This window comes from Pteropus medius, unplaced genomic scaffold (genome assembly GCF_902729225.1).
Source record: "Pteropus medius unplaced genomic scaffold, Ma_sr-lr_union100, whole genome shotgun sequence".
Lineage (NCBI taxonomy): Eukaryota > Metazoa > Chordata > Mammalia > Chiroptera > Pteropodidae > Pteropus > Pteropus medius.
This window is the reverse complement of record NW_024349798.1, coordinates 16,752,310-16,773,949: the sequence shown is the minus strand read 5'-3', so window position 1 is coordinate 16,773,949 and position 21,640 is coordinate 16,752,310. Positions and strand designations below refer to the sequence as shown.

General features: G+C 45.6%; 1 long non-coding RNA gene across 1 annotated transcript; it reads left to right on the top strand.

Moving 5' to 3' along the window:
* The first annotated feature begins 240 nt into the window (after positions 1 to 240).
* On the top strand, positions 241 to 20,635 carry LOC120620468 (uncharacterized). The gene is made up of 4 exons (XR_005657884.1): positions 241 to 251; positions 12,130 to 12,144; positions 12,449 to 12,452; positions 20,274 to 20,635. It is a non-coding gene; the product is annotated as an uncharacterized LOC120620468 (long non-coding RNA).
* Positions 20,636 to 21,640: the final 1,005 nt, after the last annotated feature.

The following is a 21,640-nucleotide window of genomic DNA, read 5'->3' as shown; positions in this document are numbered from 1 at the left end:
CCAGAATCCTCTCTGGTTTTTATAAGTCAGAGTTATTGAAATTTCCTTTTTCCTGGGCTGGGGAGTCCCCAAATGAGACAGGACACTCTCTCCTTCAGGAGAGCTTCCGAAGCCTTGCTCTCACTCCCAGTGATCCTCCACACCCATGGGTGTGGGTCCAGCCCGATTCCCAACTTTGTCCATCCTACCAGCTTCAATGTGGCTCCTTTATGTTATCATTATATTAGGTGTTACCATCAGCTGGACTTCAGGTGATTCTCCACATTGATTATTTTATAATTTGGTTGTAATTTTAATGCAGACCTGGGAGGAGACAAACCCTGCTTTTACCTAGTCTACCATCTTCACCCCTAGTCCAGAAAGATAGTATTTTGACATAGTCTCATTCATTGATTTTTGCTTTTACTTCCCTTGCCTTTGAAGTCAAATTAATAAAATCCTCTTTAATTCCAAGATCCATGAGTTTAGTTCCTATGTTTTCTTCTATACAATTTGGTTCAGGTCTTATAATGGCTATCATCAACAGGACAAGTAATAACAAGTGTTGGAGAAGTTGTGGGGAAAAAGGAATACTTGTACACTGCAGGTGGACTGTAAATTGGAAAAGCCACTATGGAAAACAGTATGGAGGTCCCTTAAAAAACTATGAATAAAATTACCATATGGTCTAGCAATCCCTCTACTGGGTATCTATCGGAAAAAAAAAGAAAAAGAAAAAGAAAACACATTGAGAGCATTTATCCAGAAAGATATATGCACATCAATGTTCATAGCAGCATTATTCACAGTGGTAGGACATGGAAGCAACTAAAATGTCGTAAAATAGATAATTGGTTCTGTGTTTCAGATACGGTAACTCTGTTGTTGATTGCTTCCTCTTTTCAGTCCACAGCAAAGGTGGTACACAGAAATGCCAGTGAACAGATGGTACCAAACCTGAGGAGGCCTGCTAGTCCCCAGAGGAGTGGGAAGAAAACCCAGTCTCAGTCTCTGGAGTGACAGCACTTGGGGTGTGAGGGCGGGGCAGGTGTCTTGCTGGGCTTCGGGGTGGTCCTCCTAGAGGGCTGGGATTACGCTGTCCATAGAAGGCCCCCTGGGTAATCGGGCTCATCTTGGCTACTCCGGGCGCTCTCCAAAGCACCTCTGTCAGCTGCTATATGGGCACCACAGGGGACAGGTCTCTGTGGACAGCAGTAGGAGGTGACTGCGGTATGGCTCAGGAGCCGTATGCTGAGAGCTCACAGGCATCTTTCGGCCACACGCATCACTCTGATGGCGTGGGCTCCAGTGCTGGGGCCTAGGCCCTTAGGCTCTCTGCAGTGACAGGGTGGCAGGCGTCTAACTCAACTCAGGGATACTACAGCCGTGTGTGCTATCTACAGCCAGACAAGAACCGCCAGCCAGGGAAGCGAGGCCTCTGGTCGCCATTCCACCACCTGTACTTCCTTAGTGACAAGAGCAACACCCTCCACACAGCTGCCATGAGCAACGCGAGTGGCCCATTTTCCTTGAGGCCACCTTGGCCAGACTCTTGTTTCATCAGTTCAATCCTGCCATACTTGCCCATCTGTAATTTCTGTCCACAACAAATACAGGTAGGTGTGAACAGAAAGAAAAGTGAATAAGGAGAAAGAAGGGCCCAGGCAAAGCAACAAGTGTGAAGATTTTAGGATTTTATGTATTTACAGATATGTTCTCACATTTAACAAGTAGTGTTGGATAGGGATGTAGCTAGAGCTAAAGTTAATTTATATTTGCGCATATGAATTCAACGGGGAAATGCAAGAATTCTTATTTTATTTTGATTATTTTTAATTTTGCAGTTACAGTTCATTCTCATTATTATTGTCTATGAGTTTCAGGAGCAGAGCCTATTGGTAGGACATGTATATAATTTACAAAGTGATCCTGCAGATCAGTCTAGTAGCACTTGGCATTGTACTTAGTTATTACAATGCAGCTGACGACACTCCCACTATAGGCTTCACATCCCCGTGACCATTTTTGGAAATACAGATTTGTACTACTTAAGTTCCACTTTTTCACACAGTGCCTCAACCTCCCCTCCCATCAGGCAACACTTAGTTTGTTTTCTGTTTCTGTGAATATGTTTCTGCTTTGTTTGTTTATTTATTTTGTCCTTTAGAATCTACACATTAGTGAGATCACATGGTAATTGTCTTCCTCTGTCTGAAGTATTTCACTTAGCATAATACCCTCAAAGAGAGGTCACCTCTCAGCTGCCAAAATGGCTTTCATGAGAAAGTCAACAGACAACTAGCGTTGGTGTGGATGTGGTGAAAAGGGAACCCTAACTTGCTGTTGTGGGAAATGCAATTTAGTGCAGCCACTGTGGAAAGAAAGTGTGGAGTTTCCTCCAAAAAGGGGGAAAAATGTAGCTGCCTCATGACCCAGCATTTTCACTTGTGAGTATTTACCAAAGATATCCAAAACACCGATTTGAAAAGAAATATGCACTCTTCAGTACATGGCAGTGTTATTTACAGTAGCCAAGATGTGGAAGACACCTAAGTGCTCATCCATAGACAACTGGGTAAAGAAGATGTGGGACATGTATAATGGAATATAACTCTACTCGGTCATAAAGGAGAGTGAAATCTTACAACATGTGACAACCTGTATGGACTCAGAGGGTGTGATGCTAAAGAAAATAAGTCAGAAATATCTTTTAACACTTGTACACTTGGGAGAAACAAGTGTTAGAACAACGGGCATGTAATCAATGGGTCCGCAAACTCTGCTCCTGAAGTGTACTAGGAAATGATCTTGTACAAAAATAAAATATCCAGGGAAAGGGAACTCATGGCATTATAGACATTTGATTTAGCTTCCCACTTTTCAATTTTTAATTTTTAATTTTTAATTCTATAGCTCAGCAGTTTCTGTTCCCATCATAGGGGGTATATGTTTCCATGTGTGCGTGTGTGTGTGTTAGTGACTGTGTGTGTGCATTTCTCTTTTGGATGTGCGTATGTGTGAGTACATGAAACAACAAAGAAAGAATGGAGAAAAACACAAATATTAAAGTAATAGAATAAAAAAGAGAGACCGATAGACAGGGGGAAGGTCTTTTTCTCAGAGCCTAGAGTCGGCATAAGTTGTTGATATGACCACTGCTGCATACAATCTAGAAGCACAAATTGTGTCTGAATAATCCAGGCACTCACACTTCAAATACATACCCTGGTGGAAACCTCACAGATCACACATACAGAATCAATGTTAAGGTTGTTGACTGCGGGAGGTTCCAGAGATAGTAATTGGGCTATCTCTGTAGATAGGTGCTGGGGGCTCAGCTTGGGCACCCTGACTTCCCTCACTCATGATCACAGGCAAAAGGGCATGGCCGAACCTCTGAACGATTGCAGGAGGGACTGGAAAAAAGGCAAGCCCACCAAATGACAACCCAGAAGCCACACTGAGTTTTCAAATATCTTTTTATTGTACCAATGAAGAGTAGAATTCTACTTAAAAATCTAAACAGCATTTTTCCAAGGCACAACTAAAAGGAAGGGAGAAGATACAGATGAAGTTGGGCAACCAGAAGTCTCAGACAGGACTTTTTCTTTCTTCCCAAAATCCATTTGAACAATTATGGGCAGTTATTCATGGGCACACATACGAACATGCTAGAATGCTAGAAGGTGGAAGACCCATACGATTCCCCGAGTGATGGCTTTGAGCTGGTCGATGACCATCACCCACCCAAAGCTGTATGTCTTCAAGGCTCCAAGGCAAAATCACATGTACACATCCCATGAGATTATGGACTTAACCTCGCAATCCACCATTCACAGGCAGAGACCAGTGAGATGTGCCATTGTCCTTATAGCTTGAGTCAAACCTCACCATCCTAGATTCACAGACTTGACATCCCTTTCTTGTAGGTGTACCCACCTATTCATGGGGTTGTCTTCCCAATGCCAAAAGACATACCCATGAGAAACAGATGCTGACAGCCCATCCTCTGGGTGGGGTTTAGGCTGCCATTCCTGGGTTGCCCATATGGGCCTGTCTTTGGCCATGGCAGGGAGGAGGTCATGATCCTTGTAACAAATTATCACGTTATTCAAGATTCGGGGAGGGCACCTGCTGTCTGGTGCCCATGGTGCCTCTGGAGGAACTGTGGGTCTCGGCCACCATCATTAAGGCCGGCCATCAAATGTCACCAGCAGGAGAGAGAGGAAACACTTCTAGGGTTTTTTAGAGGCAGCTGTGCCTTCCATCCATGCTCCTGCTCTAGGACACGATGAGTATTCCCGCATCTTGCTCCTCCTGATTACACTGGATCTCTCCCCACTGGAAGGCAGGTCCAAGTCAAGGTGGGAAGAAGGACACCGTTCCCTCCTAAAATTGAGCCCCAGGTCACTTTTACAGCATGTTGAGCAGAACCTGATATTCCTTCTCAGTGAGGGGTGATTCCTTCTCAGTGAGGGGTGATTCCAGAAATCCTGCAGTATCCTCTTCCTGGAGATACCCAGTGAGCAAAGCTTCCCCCTGGTCCTGAATCTCTGGGGTTGAGAGGAGCTTGTCTAAGAGCCCCGGAGATTCTGCAGGAAGGGTCCCAGCATGTGCAAGTTGCAGAACTGCCCCTTCCCACATCTCCGCTCCAGCTGCAAGGACCCGTGGCTCCTTTACACACCCCTGCATAGGGGCATCTTACAAAGACAGAGCAGCCATGCCAGTGCATCCGCTGTGCCTCTGGCTCTGGTTTTGGTGTGGGGGCCACAGTGGACTGTGAGTATATGAGAGATACTCTCCTAGAGCCGGTCCTGCTGACAAGTGATTCACAGGTATCCGAGAAGGATGAGAGTGCTCTCTTCCCCACAGAGCCTACATGTCCTGGGCCACCATGTCCCTTAGTGACTGGACCCCACAGCCACCCAAAGGAACCCTGGGAACAAGGACCGTGAAGGCAAGAGGCAAAACTACCTCAACAGCCAATGTCCTGATGTCGTCAAGAAGATTCACAGGAGGACAACGAGGAGAGCTAATGAATTCATTCCAAAGTACCCGCTAGCTGCAGAGATCACTGTAACCAATATCTACCTTTAAGGCAAGTCCATCTCCAAAGCAACGGTGTGTCATTCCTTATTACGGAACAGAAGGGCAGTCTGTAGTTTTACAAGTCTTGAGCATCTGGCGTGGTAAATTTGACAACTCCAAACAAAATGTGTCTAATGAAAGACATTTGATACCTATTGAACTGTTCCAAGGTCCCAGGCACAGTGCTCAAACTGTGACCTCTGTTTCATTACTGACTTACTTGGAAACTAAGCAGAGGGTCGGTCTTCAGAACAAAAGATGACTGGGAGGCCAGGCATAAAGAGCAAGAGCCATGGCACAGCCATCCCAATCCATCCTGGTCTTGTGGGCCATCCTCCCAAAGCACCGATTCCCATCACCACCTACATCCATCTGCTCCTAAGGAATGCATGTTCATTACCAGGATTGGAGGAAAGTCCATCTCAAATGACCATGAGGGCTGCATTAGGGAGCAGAAATACATCTTCTCCCCTGAAATTGAATTCCCTGCAGCCCATGGCTTATTGGAAACTATAACAAGGAGCCAGGGCATTCCTGAGCTGAGATTTTTCTCCTTCTACATCGCATTCCCATAAATATTTTGTGTTCTTTCCTTCTCCACACATCATGACAGAAGAAGGCAAATACGTCTTCTAAGCACACTAGCTGACCCTAGGGAGTGACTTCCAACTGCTTGGCCCAGATTCTGTCTACGAATTGACCCTGAGACAACATAAACGAGAAACTCCAGCCTACCTGGATTCTGGATTCTGGATTCTGGATTCTGGTAAGCCAATTTCTTGGGCCAGTTGTGTTCTGGTCCCCAGTTATACCGGGGTAGGGGTTCTGTTGAAACAATATGTGCAGAGCCTCCTGCTGATGGGGCTTCAGAACAATTCTCCTTCTGCAAGATCCTCGAGGGAATGGGCCTGTTGAAGAGAATGAAGATGGGTGAAGCCATTTTCCATGTAAATACAGTCAGGTCGTGGTGCTACATTTTCCTACATTTTATGTCTGTGAAAAATGTGAATTCTAAGCACTAATTTCCATGGGTAACCAATAAACACACCAAAAACCACCCTGAGAAAAAGAAACAATTCTACCTTTTAGAAAGGATGACCATCAGGGATCCTAGCTTCAATCAAGCACAAATGAAGAATCTGCAGATTGGCATGCAAATAAGTAAGTGAGCCAAAAGTTACAGTAAAGGGGATATGATTGAAACTGGAAGGAAACCATTGCACATTGTCAGGAAGAAACTTATTTTATTTAATATTGGCATGAAATATATGTAAAATTTTATGAATTGAGTATTAACTTTAATAATCTGCATACTGTTTTCTGCCAGTAGTGTTTTAACCTTAAGATGTTTGGTAGAAGAGATGGGAATCGTAGCTAACCACTCCAATTTTCTTTTCTTTTTCCTTTTTGATTTCAAGGAGACAATGTCCAAGTTTCGCTCAATCTCCTTCCTTACACTGTCATGGAAACATAGCCCTGCAAGATGTAGCCCTCTAGTCATGACGACATTTTATATTTTCTTTCAGTCTGGAAAATGTCACGACATTTGGATGATTTACCCACAGTGCTGAAATTTAATGGTTGATGTGCTGGTCGTAGCCATGTCTAGAGAGTCTGCAGGATACCTCAGAAGCCCAGGGCCGGCTGAGCAGTACCAGGAAGGACAGGCCTTATATAGAACGAAGATACTCCACCCCTAATATTTAAATAGTTTCCTAGGGCAGCCCTTCATTAAATATTTAAAGCCTAGAAAGGACAGCATGCAGCACGTGAACATTAACCGATGAGGGCAAGTGGGTTTGCCACCAAATAATTAACAACCATCATAATCTTCCCTTCAGCACAACTTGTACTTGGGACCTCGTAGTTTGCACATGCAGAATTCTCTGGCCTCCTATTATGTTTGAAGACCAATATTTGTTCCAGATGGTGGAAAGCATGTTTATTTACGCACATGGAGGGCAACATGCTGCTTGTTTATTCTGCCTATTTCTATCTTCATCACTGAGTATGCTGTCGATGACATCCTCAAAGGCTTCCCTTTCTCATGAGGCAAGGAAAGGATACTTTAAAAGTCATAAGTGAATTATGTGAAGGTGAGCAGAGGGTTCCTAGCCAAATATCATGCTATTGGGTCCCAACTCTCTCAGAAACTTTCCAGATGTGATCCAAGAGCATACCCCACACTCATAAGATGGCGAGCTCCCAAAGTGAGAGGCAGCCCTCTCCAGACACCTAGCAGGCTGGCTTATTAATGCAGGACACTTACTTCAAAGATTCATCTTGGGGGGGCAGATAAAACAATCAACTTCCACCCCTGCCCTCCGGAATCTTCAAATTTGATACAAAGCCCTTCACTGCATTCAGTTCCACTTACCATCCACATGGGCCCTCAGCAGTGTTGTATCCTGGAGCAGTTTCTGGCATGGGAACAAAGGGGAGGGATGCACATTCTTCAGAGGGAGAGAAGGTGATGGGAATGGTATTGCCCAGATCTACCCGAAGGGTCCACCAGCTCTCAAGGCCTCCAGATAAGCTCCAGATAACAACACTGGCCTGTCTGCAAGGAATGCTGGGATGATGGCAGCTGCTCTCATTCAAATGCAAATGATGCTGAAGCAATCCCATGGGATACATTGCCAAAGGTGAAAATGAGACTCATCCCTTCAATGGATTCCGAAAAGAAGACAGATTGTCTCTAGCTCGCCCTGTCATTTCTTGACTGCTGTGGCTAGCCAAAGTCCAGAAGTAGAGGAATTCAAAATAAAAAATAATACTGACAACACTGCTTGAAAGCATGAGCTGGGGAAAGACAACTCAAGAACTGGAGGAAGTACAAGGCAAGTCCCCCATCATTGAAGGTAGATCTTTCTTCTTGCAGGAAAGGAAGACAACACAGAAACTCGCCTGCCCCTTCACATTTGTAAAAATAATGTGTTGGTAAATGAAACAATCGAACCAATTACCTACTTGCATGGAGTATCACAATTGTGTTTGAATGGAATATTTGGGTGGAAAATCCTACCAGAAAATCATTTCAAAGAAGATTAAGTACTGGGAGCATTCATAAGCAAAAGTAAAACCCCAGAACAAGCAAAACAATAGCATAGCTACCCCTTCAGTATGCTTTACCACCAGAGGCTGTGAAATGCAACTCCAACTCCGTGTATTCCATGAAGACAATGAAATCTATGGGGCATCCCATAGACGGGATTAACTAGGCGCTGTACCCAGTGCCATCAATGTCAGTACAGTAAAGTCAGGTGTGAGTGTGCTTGCACACATGACTGTGTACTTTGGGGCTTTCCACCAAAGAAACATCATTCCTTTCAACCAAATCCCTGCCCTCTGGGACCACGGGTTCCTTCCCAGCTGAGAGGAGACGCCCCGTCCAGTGCCTAGCCAGAGCTTGTTTGAAAGGGGCCTGACAGCAGGAGCTGCCACGGGGAGAGGTGCACTGCACAGAACAGGAAAGGCATGTGAGGCCTGACGGGATTAACTAGGCCCAGTACCCATTGCCATCAATGTCGGTACTGTAATGTTTGGTGTAAGAGTTTTTGCATACATGTCTCTGTATGTTTGAGCACCAGGGAGATCTCAAAATTTACACAAATGAATGTGTGTTAGTTTCAATATGACGCATGATTTTGGGGGCCATGAAATCCTTTCAGAGCTGAGAGGTGACTCTCTACCCATTGTTCGGCTGGGCCTTGTTTGAGAGGGGCCTAATTGCAGAAGCCACCACTGGGAAAGGTGGATTGTACAAAATAGTAAAGGGATTTATGGTGGGATGACCCTATAACGGAGAACAGGGACTGACTTTAAGAGTAAGGCTGTGGTTAATGCTCTCCTAAGGATAAAGCTAGCACAGATGCCAGAGTTAGCACTTCGGGGGACTGTGATTATTTGGATACCAATAGGAGAGCTTATTCTGCTAAAAGGAGACTATTTTCTAAATTCCTGATTTATTCAGCCAATAGAAGGCAGAGAAAGGATTAAAGGGAAGGGGGAGGGGTGTGAGTGCTGATTATTTGTTGGGTGAGAGCTAAAATGCAACAATTGCACTAAAATTTCATCGTCTTCTAACAGGGAGCAGTTATCCCCAACTTCCCTGTGAGGAGACTGAGTGTTGCGTTTTTTGCCCGAGGTCACACAGCTAGTAGATGGTAGGACCAGGAGTCAGTTCTCACCTGTCTGGGACTCGGGTACTCCCCCATAAGGGAACTGCCCTCCTAGATCCCATTCTGCAATTCTATAAACTCATGATAATTGAGGCCTCAGAGTAAGAGAACAAGGGCAGAAGTAGTCTGGTGCTCTGGGCTGAGAAACAACAGATTTTTAAAGGCCCAAGGTCATCCATGGTGTAGAGTGCGGAAGTCATTTTTCATAGTGATGGAGGCTGGTTGTACTCCTTTAAAGGCCCAGAGCACCTACCCCCTTCCAGCCTCTCCCTATCCTCAGCTGCCTACCCAAACCTCACCCCAAAAACCTGCTTCTGTGAGTGCATGGCAAGCCTTACCACTAAGCTATGTGCAGGCTTTCTTCAAATAGAATGACTCAGCTTCAATCCAAAGCTGCAAAAACTATTTGGATTACTCTATTGTCCCGGACCCTTTGCATTTATGCTCTTCTGTTCACCAGCCATTTAGATGTCAGTTTTGTACTCAGAACTGTGTTAGAATCAGTCTTCGGTTTAAATTGCTGCAAAATGAAAAAAATTATTTTCTCTGTCTCATCTGGCAAATGGGAGCAGTAGATGATATAAGGCACATGAAGGACCTAATACTGGAATTATCTAATATGAGCTTAGTACCTGGGATCGGCATTCTCATTAATGTGGTGTGGGTGGAGCCCTTAATACATGAAAACTCTCTTTTCCACCATCTCGTGGACATTTTGGCAATAACACTGGAGTGGAATTCACCAGGAAAGCTCTTCTGTGCTGCCATCTAGAACAACTCAGTCAGAGTAATTAGGAATAGTTATTCTGCGCCGCCATACTGAGTGCATTTGGGACTAGCACATGAGTGGCTTCATCAGGAAAATCTCTTTCTTCTGCCATCTGGTGTGTATCTTGGGAATTACATCCCACATCACACATCTGAATATCACTAAGCAGAAAAATTTTTTCTCTGCTGTCATCGTTTCCATTTGGGGAATAATACCTGAGCGCAAAACACCAGGAAAAGCACTTCTCTGGTGCCACCTTGTGTGCAACTTGGAAATAACATTTATGTGGATAACACTAGAAAAATTTCTTCTCTGCTCCCTTCTAGTGGGTATCAGGAATATCACCTGAGTGGAAATTAGGAAAAGCTAGGTTTTCAATAGTTTTCTGATAATGTAGAATGTGTTACAACCTAGGTTGTGCCACAGGTGTGTTCATCTGAGTCCTGAAAGCTTCCCACTAAAATGTGGAGCCCTCCTGGTGAAACCTGATGTTGAGCTTGCCATACCCTAAATCAACCTACTTTACTCATGGCTCTTATTTGTGAATGCTGTAGGCCACCCTCCCCTATTAGGTCTCAACCTTCCCCAGGACTGTTTTTAAATTAACAGTGTTGCTAAAGACCCGTACTTCACCACATCTGAGAGTAGTGGGGTGTGAACCAAACTTTTTTTTGCATGTAAAAAGGGCAGCCAAGAAGGACCAGAGAAAAAAGGAACCCAGGATGAGAGCAGAAAGATTGGTTATGGTAAAACCACAGAGAGGCCTGCAGGAGCCAGATTGTGGACCCCAGGGACAACCGAAGAGCCAGTCTGTCAGGGTGGGATCCTTTGCTCTGGCCTAGGAGCCGATGCTGAAGAAGGTTTGGGACTCCACTCCAGCTGCAGCATTTTCAAGAGAGCTGAACTCCAAGCTTCTGGGGCAGATTTGTTGGAATAGCCACCCTCTGCACACCTGTGATAAGTGAGAGTGTCTAGAGAGTTGGGGTAATGGTGTCTTAACCAAGGCTGAGACCACTCTCTGATGTGGATGGCTGGACTGGTGTACATACTTCAGGCTCAGGGTGGGGGCTAAAGAAATCAATGATAGACCAGGGAAAACAGTGAAGATTCAGCCAAGGTTCAGCAGAGGCTGGTGCTTTTTCAGGAACGAGTTTGTGTCTGTTCTGAAAAATATTGGTTTATGGCAGCAGCTGCAGCTACCATCATGACACTACTTAGGGCCTGAGGCAGCATCTGCTCTAGACAACTTCCTTTATGGCAGGGGCAGAGCCTTCTGTACTGCTGCTGCACTGCACTGTGAGGCTACATGTGTCCTGAAGGCCCTGAGATATGGCAACAGCAGCTATTGTTGCACTGCTGCCGCTTTAAGGCCTGAGGCTGAGTCTCTTGTGAGGGAACTTGCTTTATGATAGGGGCTGCTGCTGATGAGAAGAAACATTTTAAGGCACAGCAGTGGTGCCCTGGTCTGTTTTTAGGAACCTTGTTTTATGGCAGCAGCATTGGTCATTGCATGAAGGTCAGCTGGGGATCACAGAGCACTCACACAGGAACCATGTGAGAATCGCATGGTGTTCACACCAGGATCACATGACTGTCAGGCTGTAGTCTTATTTCCTTGGATGTTTGGATCTAAAGAGGGTTTTCAGGATCTGGAAAAGATGGTCCTGGATGGTAGAAAATTTACCTCTGCAAGGGCCTGAGGAAGGATGTAAGCATTTTAAATAAATTCTAAGACAGATTTGCCTATTATCAGAGGCCTAGGTCAATCACTATGTAAGTTTTTTCTCTTAAGTGCAGTCAGTACTTTTTCTAATGCCATGTATTTTTACAGTATCAGCATAATCCTGAGGTGGACAAGGAGGCTTTGAGATCACTACCAGGATGGGTGGGCTTTATAGTACACCTGGATCTGCATTGCTGCTTTCGTATAGATGATATTAGTAAGACAAGGACCATTGTTTTCAGTTCTTCAAAGAATTGCATCTCATCCTCAGTGATAACATCAAGATCTGACCTGTCCATTCGACTACATCTTGAATTTGCTTCTTTATATCAAGGATCAGAATTCCAACTAAAGTGGAAATCAAAGAGTTACTATGCCTAAATGTAGAGTTGTGTGCCTTCAGAGTGTGGTATGTGGGATCCTTCCACAAAGGTTTCCACATGTTTTTCTCCTCTTGTAGCCCTTAGTTCCATTTTGGCCCAGTTAGTCTTAGGAAAGGAGCTCTCAAAATATAGCTCCTATATGGCGCTAAATATCACCCTCCAGTTGTACCAGCTTCTAACCATTAGCGGAGGGTCTGGCCATTTGTGATCAGGCCATTCTGATCTTGATAAGGACTTGCTCCAGGGGCCCATCTGAAAAATTATATGACTACAATGTGATAAGGGTGGGTCGATGGTATAAATAGGTTATCATTTTCATTGTAAGTCTGGTTTCTGTACTTTCATCTTGTTAAGGAAGTGTATCATAGACTAGCCATAATACCTTCCAGTCTTGTTTTAAATTTGATCTTCCCATAGGCACCAATGTCACATTTGTTTTAGAGTAAGAACCCCTTAAAAATTCCATGCAATTATCTTCTTATTAGATATTAGGCCATGGCAACCACTGCATTCTCCTAGAAGTACTAAACCCTTTTGTTTCTCCAAAGGATTCTCAAAGGTATACTTCTGCTGAATGTGACTCAAAAGCAATAAACCTCTATAGCTTAGCAAGAAACAAAAAATGTCCCTAAAGAGGCTCAAACAGTACAGGCCCCAGGCTCCACAGTCACTCCCAAAGAGTGTTAAAAAATAAAAATTTAGACGAACCCCTGAGAGTTGGCAGCCTCAGTAGATAGGACATCAGCCACATGTATGGTGCAATCCACATTTCTGTCCAGGCAACTACCAATTCTCTGGCCTCTGACATGACAGTTGGCAGCCTGAAAACACATGAAATACGACTTGTGCCCTTCAGCAGGCAAAAAGCCAAAAGAGTAAATCCTCTTGCTATATCCATGCCAAGCTCCAAGCCACAAAATGGTAGAAATGGGAAAATAACTACTGTGAGGAAGAAGACAACAGAACATATGAAAATCTGAGAGTGACCAAAATATGACGCCCAAGGAAGTACTGCCTCCAAGTGTTTGTATCTGCCAATCTAACTTTGGCAAAGAAAAGACAAGGGGAGGCCGTTGGTGCCCTCGTTTGACCAGATTCAGAGCAGAAATCTGGGAGACTAACCTGCTCTAAATTTGTACCTTTTGTTAGTTTCTTCCAACTTTTGTTAGCCGAAACCTCAACAAGAGCCTATAGTGACAGAAAGTAGAGCAGGTATTGCCTGGGGATGGAGGAGGTGTCTGAGGACCTGGAGGGGAGGACTATAATGAGGCTCAGGCGACTCTGGGGAATGCTGGCTGTGTTCACTGTCTTGCCCATTGCTATAGTTTCACAGGTATTTGAATATGTCAAAACTTATATTACTCAATTTAAATATCGGGAGCTCACGTTGGTCAATTCCACCTCAATAAAGCTGTTTTTATAAAGTAACTACAGATACAGGCCACATATGAATGAATCTCCCAAATATCGTGCTTAGGTAAAGAAGGCAGAAATAAAGAAGTATGCACTGTAAGATTCCATTTATATGAAATTCTAGAACAGGAAACAATCATCTATGCTAAGAAGTAAGAAGAGTAGAAAGAGAGGTAGGAGGGAGAGGATGTGGAGCATGTGAACAGGATTGACTCAGAAGGGGCAGGAAGGGAAGACAATGTTCTTGATAGGAGTGTCAGTTACATGTATACATTCACTTCTCAAACTGTATAGGATGGAAAGTCTGGGTTGGTGTGATGCACTGAATGCTAATGTGTTTTGGGGTGAAATGCCCTGATATCAATAACTTACTTTAAAATGCACTTTAAAAAAAAATGAATCAATTCATGGATAAATAGAGGGTACCATGGATAAATGGAGTGATATGCAATAAAGAAACACAACCAAACGTGAATTCTAGAATGTAGGTGGTTATAAGGAGATTCATTCTATAATTCTTATTTCTGTATGTTTGAAATTGTTCATAATAACATGTTGGAGGAAAAAAGAAACAAATACTATCTGTGCATCTCTGTCCACATGTCTGTAAGTACATGCAAAGGGAATGGTCTATGTGGACATGCAGGAAGTTTTTAGCAGTAATTACTGCTGCAGAAAGGAGTTTGGGGGGACAAAAGGTGGAATTTTTGATTGTGCATGTTTCCATTTCTTGCAATGAGAATCTATGCATGTAACCACGTGTAACTTTTTAAGAGTAAACTTATCATGGGCACCTCCCACGAACGTACCATGCAGACATCAATGTCGCTCAGAACAAACCCAGGGCCTGCAGAACACAGCATTCACACCAAGATTCCCTGAGGGAGAGAGAGATCCAGAATGAGATCCCATGTCCCTACAGGAAAAAAGGCCTTGGAGGGAAAGCTTTGTAGGCTTATCTCATATTTCCTGGTGCAACTCCTCCATGGGTAACTGAAGTTAGTATTAAACACCGGCATTCCTTCTCTGTTATTCACGTGGCAGGGGACACTCGGCCAGGTTCCCCAAGCTCTGGTCCACACATGCCATCCTCCACTTAGATCACTCTACCTGGATGTCCACACTGAGCTTTTCCTCCCTGCTCCCCACCACACATCCACTCTACCATGTCAGAAGGCTGAACCCCGCCGTCACTTCACTGAGTGACAAAGAGGGACCAGAGGCTGGGAAACTGAGTATTTTATGGTAGTTAAGGAAGATATCTCTGAAAAGTTGTTGAATTGAGCTTGGATATGAAAGATGATGAGCAAAAGCTGATCAGGTTAATAATAACATTGATTAATGGATGGATACAGGGATAAACGCATAGATAAATGTGGTAAATGCTACACTCCATGTTTGAGGCAGGGGGAAGCATTAGGCAACTTTGTATGACCTGCTGTGGGAAAATGTTACCAAACCAGAAAATCATCTATTTTGAAAGCCTCTGGTAGGGGCTTTAAAGCCCACTTCCTTGGCCCTGGGGTCCCTTGGTATTTTTTCTGAAAGTGTGAGTTGGGCTGCACTCAGCATTCCCTCTGCCACCCATCGCTTCTGGGAAATGCCAAGCAGAAAGGAACAGGTCACTCAGCAGCCATAACGAAGCTTCTATCTACTACGGACACGTTATGCAGATGCATGATGAAAATTCGCATATTAATATTTTTGCAAGTGAGCTATATATTTTGAGTTAATTTTCACAAAATAACTCATCAGTTCTCCTTTTATTTTTTTAAGGAAATCTTACCTGAAACCTCAAAAGACACAACAGAATTAGAATTAAATTCAGATTCATGTATGAAAGGTTGCAAATAATGGTCCTGAAGCATACAATGAAAACCGCTATCTTATAGTGTACTTTATTAAAAATCCCAATGAAAACTGAGTTTTCCCCTTGAAGAAATATTTTCATTTAAACTTTATATTTTAATTTGCTTGGATTCGCTTCTGAGGTAATTTTTTGTCGGGAGCCTTAAGCCTGCACCCAAAGATAAGAATCACATCCTGAATAAACTCTGCTATCTGTGACCATTTGGGCAGCCAGGGCACTGGGAAGTGCCGGCCTTATCTCGGTGTCTTTGATCCCCATTCCACCGCCTGCAGAGCGGGAGCCTGCAACTTCTCACACAGCCCATCTGTTTCTGACCAGCCAGGCAGAAATCACCTCCTCTGGTGGTCGCCAATAAGCTTGTAACGAAATACTCTCTGATCAGTCCCGCCCCTGCCCTCTCCACCTGAGTGTATAAATATAACCGCTCGACAATAAAATTTTGAGGCTTGATCAGAACACTGTCTTGCCTCCACTCTTTTCTCCCGCCCATGTTCTCTTCAAGGTGCGGTCCTCCTCGGGTTCTACGCAATAACTAGGTCCTGCGGGTCGGGACAAGTGGCGCCCAACGTGGGGCTCGAGGCACGGACCTTCACCGGACAGCGTAACAAGTAAAAGGCGTGCACGCAACTAGGAGTGCCTTCCCGGCGACTGCGACCCCCAGACGTCGGAACGGCGGGTAAGTCATTGCTGTCCCATTTTTAAACATGGGCCATTCAATCTCCAGAGAGGAGACCTTTATCAAAGAGATAAAGAAGTCGTTAAGGGAGAGAGGAGTTAGGGTTAAGAAAAAGGATTTGGTTAGTTTTTTCTGTTTTGTTGATGAAAAATGTCCGTGGTTCATTCTTAGCGGCCCAGATATTCATCCCTTGAGTTGGCAAAAAGTAGGAAAAGATTTAAATGGATTACTAGAAAAAGAGGGACCAAATGCTGTCCCCGTTAGTTGTCTCAGTTATTGGGGACTCATTCGAGATATCATTGAAGGGGCCGAAACTGATAGTAATAAGAGACAGCTGCTATCGGTAGCCACTGAAACGCTCAAACAGCTCTCTCGCCCCCCATCCGTTAAAGGTGGAGCTACCTCTTCCCCCTGTCCTTCTGTAGTCGTGGACATAGAGCCCTCGTCTCCGTCTGGAGGCCCTTATTCTCAAATATACCCCATAATCCCAAAACCCGGCCCTGAACCCCTTGATCCCGGAGATGCAACTGTTCTGGAGGACGAGGCCGCCAAAAATCATGAGCCTGTTTGGCCTTCATCTCATACCTTTTTTGCTGCAGGGAAGCCTGCCACGTGCCCCCCTCCTTACAACCCCCTCCATATCCCTCAGGCGGTTCTTGACCCCTTTTTGGAGACAAAGAAACAACTGCAACAACAAATTCAAAGCCTCAAAGGCGTCTTTACTTTACAGAGTGAATTGGCTAATTTACAATTAGAAGTCTCCGCTCTACAAAATTCTATTTTTTCGGGGCCTCAATCTAAGCCCCCTAAGGGACCCCGAGCCAAACCCTTTGTTTTCCCCATCATGACTCGATCCGGTACCAAACCCTCACAGGACCCAGATACAACTCAGAAGGCGTCTACTGACGCCCAAGAGGCCTCTAGAGCCAGCACACCTGATGACCCAGCTTGTGAGGATGTGGCACAATCTGAGGAAGAAGGGAAAAGCCCACATAACGATTCTGAAAATGAGGGAGACTATCAGAACCTTTTGCCTACTGTAGAACGGATAAAATTTAAAACTGTCAAAGATTTACACAGTGCTATAAAGAGCTATGGCCTCACAGCTCCCTTTACCTTGTCCATACTTGAAAGTTTGCCTGGCGATGGCTTTCTGTTGCCGGGAGAATGGATAAAAGTGGCCCAATCTGTGCTGAGTAGGGGAGAATTTTTAACTTGGAAAGCAGAATTTCTTGATAGGGGGGAAACTCAGGCAATGCGCAACCAGAAAAATCCCCGGTCTCCCATGGCCACCTGGACTGCTGATAAGATATGTGGGAGGGGAGACTTTGCCTCTGAGCGTAAACAACGCAGCTTGTCCGCTGGGATCCTTAGTCAAACAGCGGCCGCCGCTATCGGGGCCTGGAGAGCCATTCCTCCAAAAGGTTCGGTCACCACGCCCTTGAGCAAAATAGTTCAGGGGACCCATGAACCTTTCTCCCAGTTCGTTGCACGTTTATAGGAAACTGCGGAGCGCGTCCTGGGGCCAGAAGACGGGGAAGGGAAACTTGTAAAACAGCTTGCTTATGAAAATGCTAATGATGCCTGTAAAGCGGCTTTAAAGGGGCACATCCGAAATCTCGATATTCATGGGATGATCCGCTTATGCAATGATGTCGATTCCACCGCCCATCAAATAAAGTTGACCATCGGGGCTGTAATGCAACATGCTAATAGTAACACTCCTGTTCCCCAAAATACCCCCATTGCCGCTCGGTGTTGCTTCCGCTGCGGACAACCTGGACATGTTGCCCGACAATGCTCACTTCCCTGTACCGGGCAGATCTTAGCTCCCCCTACAGTTCCTGTTCCCGTACTCCGCGCTCCGGGATTTTGCCCGCGCTGTAAGAGAGGGAAGCATTGGGCTAGTGAGTGCCGCTCTAAAACTGATGTCGCGGGCAACCCACTTCTTCCCTTGTCGGGAAACGGGAAGAGGGCCCAGCCCCGGGGCCCAACGCCCATCCAATTCCTCCCGGCTACGGGGCCCCGACAGCCGAACAACCAGGCACCCTCCAACGAGCCACCCCAGGCAGCGCAGGATTGGACCTCTGTGCCACCTCCGGTACAATATTAATACCTGAGGATGGGCCCCAAGTCATTAATACTGGGGTCTTCGGTCCTCCCCCTTCTGGAACATACTTCCTAATTCTGGGACGGGCCTCAGCCACTTTATCTGGTATTACCATCTTTCCCTCGGTAGTAGATGCTGACTATGAGGGGGAAATAAAGGTCCTGGCGGCGGCCACGAAAGGGCCTTTAAATATTTCTCCCGGCCAAAGAATTGCTCAAGCACTCCCTGTGCCTTTTACAAAGGGGCTCCCTCATAGGGGGGTCACCGCGGTGCTTCAAATCCTGGGTCCTCGGATGCATACTGGGTCCAACCCCTTACCAAGGAGCGACCCCTTCTCATGCTGTCTATAGATGGAAAGTCTTTTGAGGGCTTACTTGATTCGGGTGCAGATTCCACTGTTCTTTCCCAAGAACATTGGCCCTCCTCTTGGCCGTTACAGCCCTCCTCCACCCACCTTCAAGGTATTGGCCAATCTCATAATACCCTACAGAGTAGCAAGATTCTTACGTGGTCAGATGGAGAAGGAAACTCTGGTCAAATCCAACCCTTTGTGGTCCCAGGTCTACCTGTTAACTTGTGGGGGAGAGATATTTTGGCACAAATGGGGGCAATATTATGCAGCCCTAACGAGGTGGTCACCAAACAAATGTTACAATCTGGGTTCATACCTGGTAAAGGACTTGGAAAATCTAATCAGGGAATTAACTCACCCATTGAGACCACCTCAAAAACAAACCGTCATGGTCTAGGGTATAAGGAGCATTTTTCATAAGGGTTACTGATCCTCCTGCACCCCAGGCGGATAAGATCCATTGGAAATCAGGGGATCCTGTCTGGGTTGATCAGTGGCCCCTCCCTTCTTATAAGATTTCGGCCGCCCTCCGTTTAGTGCAGGAACAATTACAGGCTGGCCATTTAGAGCCCTCTACCTCTCCTTGGAATACCCCCATTTTCGTTATTCAAAAAAAGAATGGTACCTGGAGGCTTTTACAGGACCTAAGAGAAGTTAATAAAACAATGCAAATCATGGGGCCCTTACAGCCTGGGCTGCCTTCCCCCGTTGCTATTCCCAACAAGTTCTTTAAAATTGTCATTGATCTCAAGGATTGCTTTTTCTCTATACCTTTGCACCCTGTGGAAGGACCCACTTACCGCTCAATGGCATGGGCCCCACCCAGTATTAATCTGGGGAAAAGGACATGCTTGTATTTATGATTCAGCTGCACAGAACGCGCGCTGGTTACCCGACAGGCTAATTAAGCCATTTAACCCTACCCAGGGTGACCCCTGAGAAGCTTTCTCTGCTTAATTTCAGAATGATGTTCCTTCTGCTCGTGTTTCTGCTGCCCTCCTGCATCGCGCATAGAATATTCAACTTTACTTGGACTGTCGTCAATGAAGCGGGTGACATTGCTTATACTACCTCAACTTTGGCAAGTACCACCCCATGGCCTACACTCACTCCAGACCTATGTGGCCTAGCTGCCGGAGCCGCACCAGCGTGGGGACTCCCGGATACTTTTCTCCCCCTTTCCAAGGCACCTAGTAGCCCCCACCAGAGAGATCAATTTTTTGCCCCTGCAGGGTGTAATACACCCCGTAGGAGGACCTTTCTTAGAGAATCTGATTTTTATGTCTGCCCAGGCGGGCACAGAAGTAGAAACCTTAATTATCGATGTGGATTCAGAGATTCCTCTTTTTGTGCCTCCTGGGGATGTGAAACTACTGGCGACGCCTACTGGCACCCTGTCTCTACATGGGATTATATAACCGTTAAAAAGGGTTGGAGTAACTCCCGGCGTAACAATACACCCACCCCTGAATGCCAGAGTGCACATACAACCCAAGGATGGTGCACTCCCCTTCTTATTTCCTTTACCGATAAAGGAAAAAGAGCACCCCTTGAGGGATGGACAAGGGGACATGAATGGGGCCTGAGAGCCTATGTAAGTGGAACAGATCCAGGGTTCACATTCAAGGTGAAGCTAATTCGCTCCTCACCTAATACTGAACCAAAAATTGTTTTAGGCCCAAATAAAGCCCTGTCTCGGCCGCAAAGCCCCCAAACACCCCTCTGGGAGAATACTCCTCTCCCTCCCCAAAGCACTGCCTATCAAGCCCGTTTGCCCCCCGTTAGGCTTTCCACAGGTGAGGCCCTAAAGGCCCTAGCTAATGCCACTGCACAATCCCTTAACACCTCGACCTATGAGGATTGCTGGATGTGTTTTTCCCCTGTTCCCCCTCTTTATGAAGGCATTGCAACTGTCTCGCCAGACATGACCTATACCAATGATTCACGGCAGACACGCTGGGTGGACTCTCCTTTTTCTGAGTCCTCTCCCGGGCTTACATTGGCCCAATTGTCAGGAATTGGCCTCTGCATTCATAGTACCTCATTGCTTCTTCCCCCTGAATTGTTGCCTATTTGCAATACCTCCCATACGCCTTTAACACAACACCATTTCCTTGTTGCTCCCCAAGGAACGTATTTCGCTTGCTCTTTTGGAATAACCCCGTCTATTGTCCCCCAGTTATTGGTAGAAAATCATGAATATTGTGTCTTAGTTGTGCTGCTACCTAAGGTCTCAATACATCCTCCTGAAGATTTGATTCCCTTTTATCATAGTGCCCCGCGTGTCAAAAGGGAACCTGTAACTGCCATCACTCTGGCAGTCCTCTTGGGGTTGGGGGCCACCGGAGCAGGAACCGGCATTGCCTCTATAATTACTACAAATCAACAATTCCATACCCTTAGCTTGGCCATAGATAAAGACATTCAAAATCTGCAAGAAGGCCTTGATAACCTTAAAGAATCTGTTGTTTCACTTTCTGAGGTAGTTCTTCAAAATCGCCGCGGTCTTGACCTTCTATTTCTTAAAGAAGGCGGTCTGTGCGCTGCCCTTAAAGAAGAATGTTGCTTTTACAAAGATAAAACTGGGTTAGTCCAAGACAGTATTGAAAAAATAAAGAAAAATCTGGAGACCCGGCAAAAACAAAGAGAAAAGGAGAAGCCTGGTATAAAAGTTGGGTCTCTAAAACCCCCTGGCTGTCCACCCTACTTCCTACTATTCTCGGACCTCTAGCAGGGCTCCTCCTTTTACTGTCGATTGGCCCCTGGGCAGTGCAAAAACTAACTGCTTTTATTAAAGCACAGGTTGATCAACTAGTTAAACCAGCTGTTGCCGTCCACTACCACCACTTGACAACTCAGGATGATGACGACGTGGAGCAAGATCCCCGGCACCCTAGAAATCTTAACCCCTCTAATACACCCCTGCGCCTGCATCGACTTCTTTAAGGCCTAGCTCCCCCCCGCACATGGGGCGGCATGAAACTAGAGACATGCCTACCTCACCCTTGGAGGAGGGTCTAGAGGTATGGGCACCGAGCAGAGTGACGGGCAAAGCACCGCAAGGAAGGGCCCTTCTGTGCCTTCTCTAGTCCTTCC